At 37.6% G+C, this 10,996-nt stretch overlaps 2 long non-coding RNA genes across 2 annotated transcripts in view; one reads left to right on the forward strand and one right to left on the reverse strand.

Moving 5' to 3' along the window:
• The window catches only part of LOC139625229 (uncharacterized), a 48,066-nt gene extending 37,544 nt beyond the window's left edge, over nucleotides 1–10,522 (reverse strand). The window contains exon 1 of the long non-coding RNA XR_011691865.1: nucleotides 9,859–10,522. This is a non-coding gene — a long non-coding RNA (uncharacterized lncRNA). The remainder of the gene's footprint in view (nucleotides 1–9,858) is intronic.
• On the forward strand, nucleotides 5,063–9,852 carry LOC139625232 (uncharacterized). The gene is made up of 3 exons (XR_011691866.1): nucleotides 5,063–5,444; nucleotides 6,029–6,121; nucleotides 6,774–9,852. It is a non-coding gene; the product is annotated as an uncharacterized lncRNA (long non-coding RNA).
• Nucleotides 10,523–10,996: the final 474 nt, after the last annotated feature.

Genomic DNA, 10,996 nt, shown 5'->3' on the forward strand with positions numbered 1-10,996 from the left:
AACGCATGGTGCCACAATTTCCCTGTTAAAATAATGCTTTTAATCAAACACAGGCTGGCCTGCGCTGCTGAATCAGGTGTGCTTCAGTGCAGGATGAAAGGCCCGGGTGGGTTCCCGCCCCTTCTTTTAGACTCGCTCTTAAATTTCTACAAGTGTTTCCCAAAGCAGCACAAACAAGTGCACATGCACTTTAAACTGAAAAGGTCCCATATTTTACTGAATCCAAGCCTCTCTTCTGATTGGCTGACTAGTCAGACTGCACATGCGTCAGGCCACTTGACCTCCAGATCATGTGTTGGTTAATTTTGGCGGAAAAGTTGCTGATGGTTTTTGTTTCCTGAGTTGGAAAAGGTAAGAGGATATTTCTTTTAACCTATATCTATCTATGTCTTTTGTATGTTGAGCATGATTGTATTTTGGGTTTGTGATACAAGACGTGCTCTATATTTTGGCGTGCCTTCATAGTTTTTGGGAGCAGGTGGACATGTTCGCTAGCTAACTTAGCTGCATGAACTCAGGTCCATCAGCCTTTTCCCGCAGAGCCCCACCAATCCATGAGCAAGTTACCACTGTGAAACCATAGCCAATGTGTAAATGTAATTTTATAACTTTATATTAAGTCTATAAATGTTACTCACTGCCGGCGATAGCAAAACTTTACAGGCCATTCAAAATCTGAGTTTGTGCTTGTGACCACAGAGGAAGCTGTGTTTGTACATGCCTGTGTTTAGCTCTGAGTTGGCTGCTTTTGTAACCCAGTCTCTGGTGTTTCATTAGTTTGAGTCTGGTGTTCCTGTCTGTGGCTACTTTGATATCTGGCTTATTTTACCAGTGCCTGATCCGTCAGCTGTTTCAGAGCTGTTAAATTTACCGCTGATACAAACCCACCACCTTCCTGCTGCTGCTTCATATTAAAAGCTTCACATCGGCAAACTAGAGGGAGGCTTTTTATTTTATTCCTGACAGGAAATGCTACGTGTCTGCATGAGAGTAGAACAGGTCATTTTAAACAACTAGCTATTTTGGGCTATTCAGTTGGCGGACCAACAGTAACATTACAGTAACTGAAATAAAAGGGCTTGAGGTAACGTCTCACATTCTGCTCACAGCTTAAAATAAGAGCTGTCTTGTATTCAGCTAGTATGTTGCGTTTTTATTGTTTGTGAACTTGAATCAACTGTTGTAAAGTTCTGAAAGCTATATGCTAATATAAATGGAAAAAGAGTGGCGCCTCACAGAGGCAAACACAGATAGTTATTGCCATAGGCCTAATGACAAGTTATGTATTGTGGTGTTGTAATGTTGTAATGTCAGTGAAGATTATGAATTGGGTTTGCTACAGTTCACCATTGGCATGAATGAAATCATACCTAAATAAATATTGAGCAGGTTAAATCACTGAGTGGCATTTGTAGTGAACCTATGATTTGCAGTTCAGAAGAATGTGTCTACTGGTCCAGCTATGATATACTGTATCAGGCTTGTGGTATTTTACTGTACTATATGGATAAAGTCAATGTATCTTTAGCCAGACAGAAGGTTGTTCATATTCATAGTACAATAAACTAATTGAAGCCATCTTTCTGCATTCAACACAGATAGGATACACATTTGTGGACCTGAAGCATGGTTAGCTGCAACAATGCATGGCACTCATCTTCTATTTCAAAGCAGTAGGGCAGAACCCATCCATGTAATTGTGGTGAATTTGAAAGTTTACTTTATGCATTTATTTAGACTATAAAATACTTTGCTTTGTCCCCCTGCTCATTCACTACAATTTTTTTTTGTTTGTTTTTTTTTAAATTGGGTTGAGTGTGTGAAAGTCATGGCAGCAATGATATATAAAAAAAGAAATCGATTGTAGCTCTAAAAGACCCTGGAAAATGAAAAGTGCACCAATAATTAATCTGTTAACATCTCTATAAATTTATTTTAGTTTATTTTTTATCAGTTTTTGTAATCATCATGTTGCAATACGTCAGGTCCTGAATGATTGTTCATTGATTATTCATGCTCCCTCCTGTCTGGCCAAGAAACTGTACTCATAACAAGTATGATCACAATTAGCTACGTAATAACTGCAAATCAGGTTGTCAGCATTTTTATTTTTAGAAACATTTATTAGATGACAGCTTCATTCTCTTGCTCTCATTCTCAATAACTTATTTATTTTTAGATCTATAGTTCTCTTAAGAGCAAGTAATACATTTCATTAGTTAATTTTGTTTTCTAATTTAAATTTCTAATTCATCTGTTAACATGTTGAATTTCAGATCCTGGCTGTGATACCCTTTATCTGCTCCCTCCTTCATTGATGTGGTGTAGGTGGCACTGAAGAGCTTGCATGTGGTAAGTTAACAGTTATTAATTAGTTAGTATTTTTCTGAAGAGAACTTTTAGTTTTAAGTTAAGCTTTCTTTACTGATTTCCTTTGTTGCTGTTTTTTCCAGATTTGAATGTGGCAGTGTAAAGGTTGCAATTCAAAGACCTCAACAAGGGGCCAATTACTTAAACATTATAGGTTAAAACATCCACATTATGGGCGCAGGCACCCATATCTTTGCCCATACATTAGTTGTCCATGTACATTTAAGTCATGGAATGCGCTCAGGTCTCATTTTTGTAGATTCCATAACAGAGAGACATCACGCCAAACATTGTTATCAGCCACATTCAATTTTCATATTTGTGGATTCTCTGAAGTTACCTCTGAAAAGGAATATTTTACTCAGATCAATTTGCATCTCAAAGCCAATGAAACAGTCCCCTGCATGTTCAAGGGGTCTTTAAATCCAATAAAAACAGAAAGCACCTTGGTTATTCTTACAGTGACTTTAAACCTGGGATAGTTGTAGTAACAGAGAGTTTTGAAAGCCCAAGTCTTTCAGTTGAACGTGGAGACAGTGAAGTATTAGAAGACCAGCTAGAAGTGCAGTCTAGTTTGCAGACAGACAGCTCAGAAAATGATGAGAAAATGATAGAAGAGAAATTTGCAGCAGTGTTGCTTAAGCTGGAAAACATACTCCACATTCCCTGTAGTGCTGTCGATGATGAGCATGTACAGGACTTGCACTTCCTGATGAGTTCTGCATCGCTGACTACTATAAATGCAATTGTTTCAGATTTTTGTACTAAGCATAATGTTGGTCTTAATGCAACAGAAATTGAAGAATAGGCTTCTGCACTCTGCATCTCAAATCCGCTGACAAAAACAATTGGAGATCAGGGCCCACTTGGCACTGCTTTTAAACGGAAACAGTACTTCAAAGACAAATTCCAAGTAGTTGAACCGGTTGAATATGTTTTGGATAAGGAATGCAACCATACCTACCAATACATACCATTATTGCAGTCATTGCAGCAGCTCCTGAGCAAAGATTGTATAATTGATGATGTAGTAGAAAACTACAGTGCTCCCTCAAATGAAAGTGCACAAGAATACAAATCATTTCAGGATGGACAGTTTTTCAAACAAAATCAGTTCCTATCTGCAGGGGAATTGAGAATAAGAGTAACCCTTAATATTGATGAGTCTGAAGTGTGCAACCCCAAACTTTGCAGTGCAGTTTGAGTTTCAGACCAAGCAGGTTCTGTCGGGTGAGTTTAGTCTTCGTTCCAAAGACAGACACAAAGACCATATCAAACGTGCAGTGGAGAGTGGAAAGCCGTGTGTTGGAGTAAAAAGGTCATGTAAGCTGACAGAAAATCCTTCTCATTTTGATGTAACAACTGGATATTCCCCGAACATACTCCATGATCTGTTAGAGGGTGTTGTTCCAGTGGAACTTGCACAGTGTTTGAGTGTGTTAATATCCAAAAAATGCCTCTGTTTGGACACTTTAAATAAGGTCATTCTCAATTTTCCCTACAAGGGAGATGATAAAACAAATCAATATTTGAATCTGATCGTCTATTAGGTACATCTGTAGGTAGATTTTACAGCAAAGCCATTGTATTGGATTGCATTAGATTGTACATATGTACCTAATAAAGTGGCCACTGAAATACTGGCCTGTCAAAGTGTGGGTCCAAAAGTAAATGCCAATTTTATATTTTAAGTCACTAAGACCACTTAAAACAATACAGTAACACCAGAAACAACTGTCAAGACATTAAAAAAATCAGTTACATATGATCAAAGATGTTTGTTGACTTTCTCATTTTAATGCTTTTAATTTATACACATTTAATGGCTTTATACTTGTATTTTTATCTTTTCTAGACTGAAAACTGACCATAGAATCGGGCATGCCAAAGTCTGTGGAGGATCTTTCAAACAAGATCAAACGTCAGTTTGATGTAGAGGGGGACATTAGACTCCAGTACATGGACGATGACTTTGATAATGAGTTTGTTAACCTTAACCAAATTAGTGATATTCAAGACAAGAGCACAGTGAAAATCATCCACTTGTCACATGCTCAGGACCTCAACCAAGGCAGCATGATCCAGAGTGGGGATGAAACATCTTTTTCATCCTCTGACACAATATTACTCTCCTCCCCTGATTCTGTAACTGCTCAATCACAGTGGCCCACAGAATTCCAAATACCAAAGTTTCCATATGATGTGGAGATGCAACTTTACAGTGCAAACCAGGCCTTCATATCAAGTGGAGTTCATCTGAATCCTAGTCACAACCTAAATCGGACATCTTGGAGAGTCTGGCTAAGCAAATCATCAAGTTCAAGGCATACCCTTCAAACTTGGAGATAGAATCTGTTGCTGAAGCTTTAATCAAAGCACACCCATGTTTGAGAGAACTAGGATCTTCCAGTGGTTTCTATGGATGGAAGATATCCCTTAAGTACAAGATGGCAAACTACAGAACAAAGCTTAGAAACTTGGGGTCGCCAGAACTGAGCATTAATTCCCTCAAGCACAAACCTGCAGATAGATGTAAGCCTGCCTATGATGTTAAAAAACCCAGAAAGGCAGAGGTAAATTTTTGTCCTTCCTATAACTGCTGGAGAGCCCCAGGAGAGCCTTGAAGGTGAAAGATTGGCATTGTTATCTGAGGTCAAGAAGAGACATAATGATAAAGTTGTCAAAGAGCCCATGATCGCTGAGTTCAAGATCAGATGGCCAGGACTGTTCACTGTGTCACTACGGCTTCTGAAACTGGCTATAATTGATATTTTTATCATTGGATTCATACATTTGATAGAATTTGTCAAATGACAATGTGAAACAGTTGTAATGGCTTGCAGAATTTCAGTAGGATATGGGAATGTTTATCATTTTGTGTCAAATGTAACCAGGGCACAGGAAAACATTTTGACTTGTATAGAGCACAGTCTGGTTTTATATAGTCTGCTCCCCTCGTCTCAAAGTTTCTTGCACAACTTGACCAACACTCTGCCCAGCTCATCAAAGTGTTCAAGAAGAAAGGAGGCTCTGCAGGGAGGAAAATTGGCTTAAATTTGGTCCCAATTGCACAGGTATGTTTTGCTGTTGGTAGAAAACATGGAATTGATGTTGACTAGTCTGTTTTGACATATATATAAACAGTCAGAAACCAATCTAACCCTAACCCTTTTTTTATTTACAGTCACCTCACAATTTAAACGCAGATCTGTGACCATAACTGTTTTTAGGGATCAGATGTATTGACATTTGGAATGAGTAACAGAACGTTTGCTTCTCAATATACAGCACAACGACAATTCCCTGATTCACATTAAAAATCAAGGCCTCTGTTTCCAGGTTTATCTATTAGTGAGTGTTGTGAAACTATTAGTGAGTGTTGTGAAACGATAGGGGTGAAAGAGATTTTAAAACAAAGTAGGAAGATGCTTTACTGGTTTTTCTTTCTCTTCCCTGCTTAATGTGGACATCTAACATCTAAGTGGTAACTTTGTTTGACAAGTAGCCATTAATGTCCATGGGATGATTAATTGGTTATTGTATACCTGTCTGTCTCTACAGTTGAGATGTCATCTATTTCACTTGCTTATGAAATGTGAGGTGTAGTATGTTTGCACGTGTAGTCCTAAAGTATTTCTGTAATTTTTTTTAACTTCAGAATGAAACTGTTGAAAAGAGGAGGGAGTGCATCCTCAGGGCACTTTGTATCTACCTGAATGAAGACCTGAACATCCTCTTCAAAGAATACCTGGTTGGTAATTTTAGTTTCCACTTTGTTAACTAATCTTTTTACTTTGTTATAATTAGCATGGAATCAGTTTGTTCAAAACATGCATTTCATTAGGAACACCTTTTTCAATCTATTGCAGTCCAATACTACAACTCCGCCATACATTCTACTTCTGTTAAGCTTGTACATTTTCAGTTTTTTCTGACGTTATCAGAAAGGCATTAATTTCACTTTATGTTGATTACTGAGGTCATAGTAGGTGGTGGTGGTGGTGGTGTACTGGGTTGCATTATATTTAATAGAGTTCCTAATATTGCGTCTACCCCATTTACGTAATGAAGGGGGCAAAGTATTAGGAACACAATGTTAACAAAAACTGAAAATAAAAAGTTTAGTAAAAGTTAAAATCTATGTCAGAGTTGTTGCATTGGATGGCATTAGATTGCAGTGTTCCTGATAAAGTGCTTTGTGACTGTATATTAAATAATGTAACATTATATCTCTTTAGCTTGTTATTTGTATACACGTAGCACTGTTTGAAGTTTAATGCTATTTTAATCAAATTGTTATATAAAGGAAATCTGAAATGCAAAGTTTATTCTGTGGAATTCTGAAAAATCTGTTTCTTGATTTCATACTTTGGTTTTGTCCTTTCTGTCTCTCCTATGTAAAGGATTCCGATGCTACAGCTGTTCAGATGGAGCTGGAACAACTTATCTTTGGCATCTACAGCATCAATGTTGAGGGAGGGGAGGCCACCACTCCTCCAGCCGATGTTGGAATAGTGATCGAGGGTGTTGAAGTTCTGCATGACTTGGGAGACGTCACCTCTGCATGTACACTCTTAATGGGTGTAATATATGTACTGAACCTCAGGAACTGAAAGCCTTCTTAGAAGTACTTCAGAAGTTCTTCCTACAGCTGGATGCTTGCAGACTGTCAACCAAGGTACAGATGCTCCAGAACAAACTGTATGAATCAGCTAACCAATGAATGTTCTGTGTTCTGGCTGATACTGAATAAATGAATACCTGTGTGAAAGTAGCAGAGCAGGAAAAAACTACACTTCAGAAAAATAAGCATTGGTTTTGCAAACTTTAGGAAAACTACTACCATAAATGAAAAGTGGTATTTTAGTGGTACTACTGAGTGAAAAGTCAAAGGATGTGAATTAAGAGACCATGCTGCACCTAAATTGTTGACATCTGATTTGATATTTTGCAGCTGTTTTAAACATAAAGTTGCACCAAAAAAACTACTGCAAGTCAGTTTGGATTGTCACACCATTTTACATATACTGACAACTTGAAAAGCAAACACTACTTTAAAAGAATGCTTTACATGTTTACATGTTTGTTTAAGTCTTTACATCTCAGGGTTTTTTTCCCAACAATGCTAAAATAAAAGTTGATATTGGCAAGTTTGTCATTAGATTGTTAGACAATTATGCTGCTACAAAAACTGCCAACCTGTTGTATAGATTATAATATTGACAATTATGCTGCATTAAGGCAGTTCACTGTTAGTGTTAGACCATGCTGTTCCGTTGTTCCCACCTGAAAGTATGGTTTATTATGTAGGGCTGCAACTAACAATTGTTTTCATTGATTAATCTGTCAATGTATTTTTTCTGTTAAACGATCAGGTGTTGGGGTTTTGGGAAACTGATTGACATTTTTGAAAATGTTCCGATATTTTAAGTGATAAGTGATAAGTGCAACATAAAGTGTTCTGTTTAGTTCCAATCAACAGTCCACAATCCAAAGGTATTCACTTTACTGTCATAGAGGTCTAAAGAAACCAGAAAACATTCACATTTAAGAACTTAAGCATTTCTTTCCCTCTCTCCTCCCCCCACCCCCCTTTTTTTATCTCCTCCTAAACCCAACCGGTCGAGGCAGACGGCCGCCCACCCTGAGCCCGGTTCTGTTGGAGGTTTCTTCCTTTAAAAGGGAGTTTTTCCTCCCCCCTGTCACCAAGCGCTGCTCTTTGTGGGAACTGTTGTGTTTTTCTCTGTAACAAAGTAAGGTCTTGACCTTACCCTGTAAAGTGCCTTGAGATAATGTATATTATGATTTGGCGCTATACAAATAAAAATGAATTGAATTGAATTGAATTATAAAACAAGTCAAAATCAATGACAGAAAATTAATCACCAACTATTTTGATGTTATCAATGGACTAACAGTTGCAACTCTAAGTATATCCGTTACACTTTCAGTGCCAAAAATATTACTGGATTGTGTTTTGGACCACTAAAATGTTACCAGAATCACTGCTGTATTGGCGAATAAAGGAAATAATAAAAATATTTTGGGTGTACAAAATTCATTTGTGTGTTACCTTTTGGCAAACTAGAATTATGTCAAACTAATTAGTAAAACATAAATTGGATGAAAACCTAATGTTTTAATTAATTTAACTTAATTGTATTATTTTACTCATACAATTAAGAAATATGTTGAAACGATAAATATAAGATAGGTAGCCTGTACATATATTCTTTAAGTCCATATAACATAACTGACTTTGGGTAAGCTTAAATATCTCTTGTTGAACAGAAGTAATTTTTTAAAATTGGCTCAATTTACAATCATTATGTAACTGTAATACAAGTTCATTACATTAGATGACCTTAACAGTTTTGCTTTTAACTAACCTAATACAATTTTGTGGAACCTGTTGACAAAATAAATTTAATTAAAGTCAATGTTTAAATTTTTTGAGTGTGGACTGGTCTAAGGAGGATTTTAACTTCGTATCACCAGCTGTCCCTTACCATTGCATTGCATAGTGTGGCTTCTGTTGCCTAGCAACCTTGACAATTTTTTTTTACTAAAACTTTTTTCACTAAAATGCTGCTGTGACACAATCAGTCTTTAAATGCAGCCTCTGAAGGATGTGGCCTCTGGATTGGGACACAGTCAAGAGAATCAGAAATCCTGCATGGTTGGTTGTTGGGTCCAGGAGGGCGGTTTTAAAGGCTCACATACTTTCACAGTATTAAAGGCTCACATACTTTCACAGTATTAATATAGAACCTGGCCCTGCTTTATAATCAAAAACAAATGGACATCTACCTTCAGACTGTATGGGCCTTTAAGAGTCATATGACATGTTTAACTGTCTGCAGGCCAAGCTGTACATTAAGAATATTTCCATCACATATGATCATGTGAAGGTTTTCACTATGTCATCAGAGTCTGGACAAATGATTTTATTGACTTGTTTGACTCAGTGTTTGTGTGTCTGTGTGTGTGTGTGTGTTGATAACTGTGTAGATATAAAGGTGAAAGGAAACAATAAAACTCTGAATAAAACATGTCCCTTTGGTTCCTGAGCAGGAAGAATTCACTGATCTACAATCATGTGTCTAAAGTGATGTGATCGTAAGCTTTACAATCATCTGCTCTTTAGATGCTTTTAGGAAACAGATTCCTGGATTTTATTCAAATTAGAAAACCACCTGGTGAGACTGCTTCATGTTCCTGAGTCAAAAGGACAAAACAAGAGTCCAGACTTTAATTTATTCAGTAACACATGATGTCAGATTCAGGTCTGATCGCTGGAGCTCACTCTGCTGATTCAGACACTGGAGCCACTCTGTTTGAGGAACTGAAGAAAACAGCCACCACCTCTATGACCAGCTGGTTTGGAAAATAGCTTAGCTTTCTTAAAATGTGAAACTGTATACTTATGATTTCCTTCTTCAGGAGGGCCTGATGACATTGGGACAAAGAGCCTGCGGGCAGACAGACTTTTTATCTGAGCTAGTTCTCAGCACAGATAAAGTTATCATGGTGGGTGATTTTAACATTCATGTAGATGTTGAAAGTGACAGTCTGAGTATTGCATTTAATTCATTATTAGACTCAATTGGCTTCTCTCAGCATGTTAATGAACCCACTCACTCTTTTAACCATACCCTTGATCTGGTTCTGACTTATGGGATTGACATTGAATATCTAACAGTTTCTCCCAGAAACCCTCTTTTATCTGACCATTCTCTGTTAACATTTGAGTTTTCAGTCATAGACTACACAGCATCTGGGGAAAAAATCTATTACAGTAGGTGTCTCTCTGACAATACCATCAGCAAATTTAAAGAAAGGATCGCATCAGTACTTAGTCCACTGCCATGTATCAATGCAGTAGGAAACAGCTCTCTTAACTTCACATCCACACAGACATCTCTAAAGGCTTGGAAAGACAGCCTATTGGCGTATAAAAAAAGCCTCCATAAAGCCAGAACATCCTATTATTCATCATTGATAGAAGAAAACAAGAACAATCCCAGGTTTCTGTTCAGCACTGTAGCCAGGCTGACAGACAGCCACAGCTCTGTTGATCCATCTATACCTTTAGCCCTCAGCTGGAATGACTTTATGAGCTTCTTTACAGATAAAATTGTCACCATCTCCTCCCCACAGCTGGCTCAGATGTACTGTCCAGTTCAGCAGCCTCAGAGTCCACTGTAACTGGTTTATATTTTGACTGTTTTTCTCCTGTACATCTCTCTGAGCTCGCTTCAACAGTTTCTTCATCTAAACCATCAACTTGTCTTCGAGACCCTGTTCCAACAAGGTTGCTCAAAGAAGTTTTTCCTTTAATCGACACCTCTATGTCAAGTCTGATTAACTTATCTTTATCAACTGGTTATGCACCGCAGGCTTTTAAAGTTGCAGTAATTAAACCTCTACTTAAAAAGCCTACTCTTGATCCAGATGTTCTAGCCAATTATAGACCTATATCCAACCTCCCCTTTATTTCCAAAATCCTTGAGAAGGTTGTTGCAAACCAGTTATGTGATTATTTGCACAGGAATGGTTTGTTTGAAGATTTTCAGTCAGGTTTTAGAGTCCATCATAGCACAGAAACAGCTCTGGTTAAGGTTAC

Source organism: Trachinotus anak, unplaced genomic scaffold (genome assembly GCF_046630095.1).
Source record: "Trachinotus anak isolate AG129_WGS33_773 ecotype Australia unplaced genomic scaffold, CSIRO_AGI_Tana_v1 ptg000001l, whole genome shotgun sequence".
In the NCBI taxonomy this organism is placed as follows: domain Eukaryota; kingdom Metazoa; phylum Chordata; class Actinopteri; order Carangiformes; family Carangidae; genus Trachinotus; species Trachinotus anak.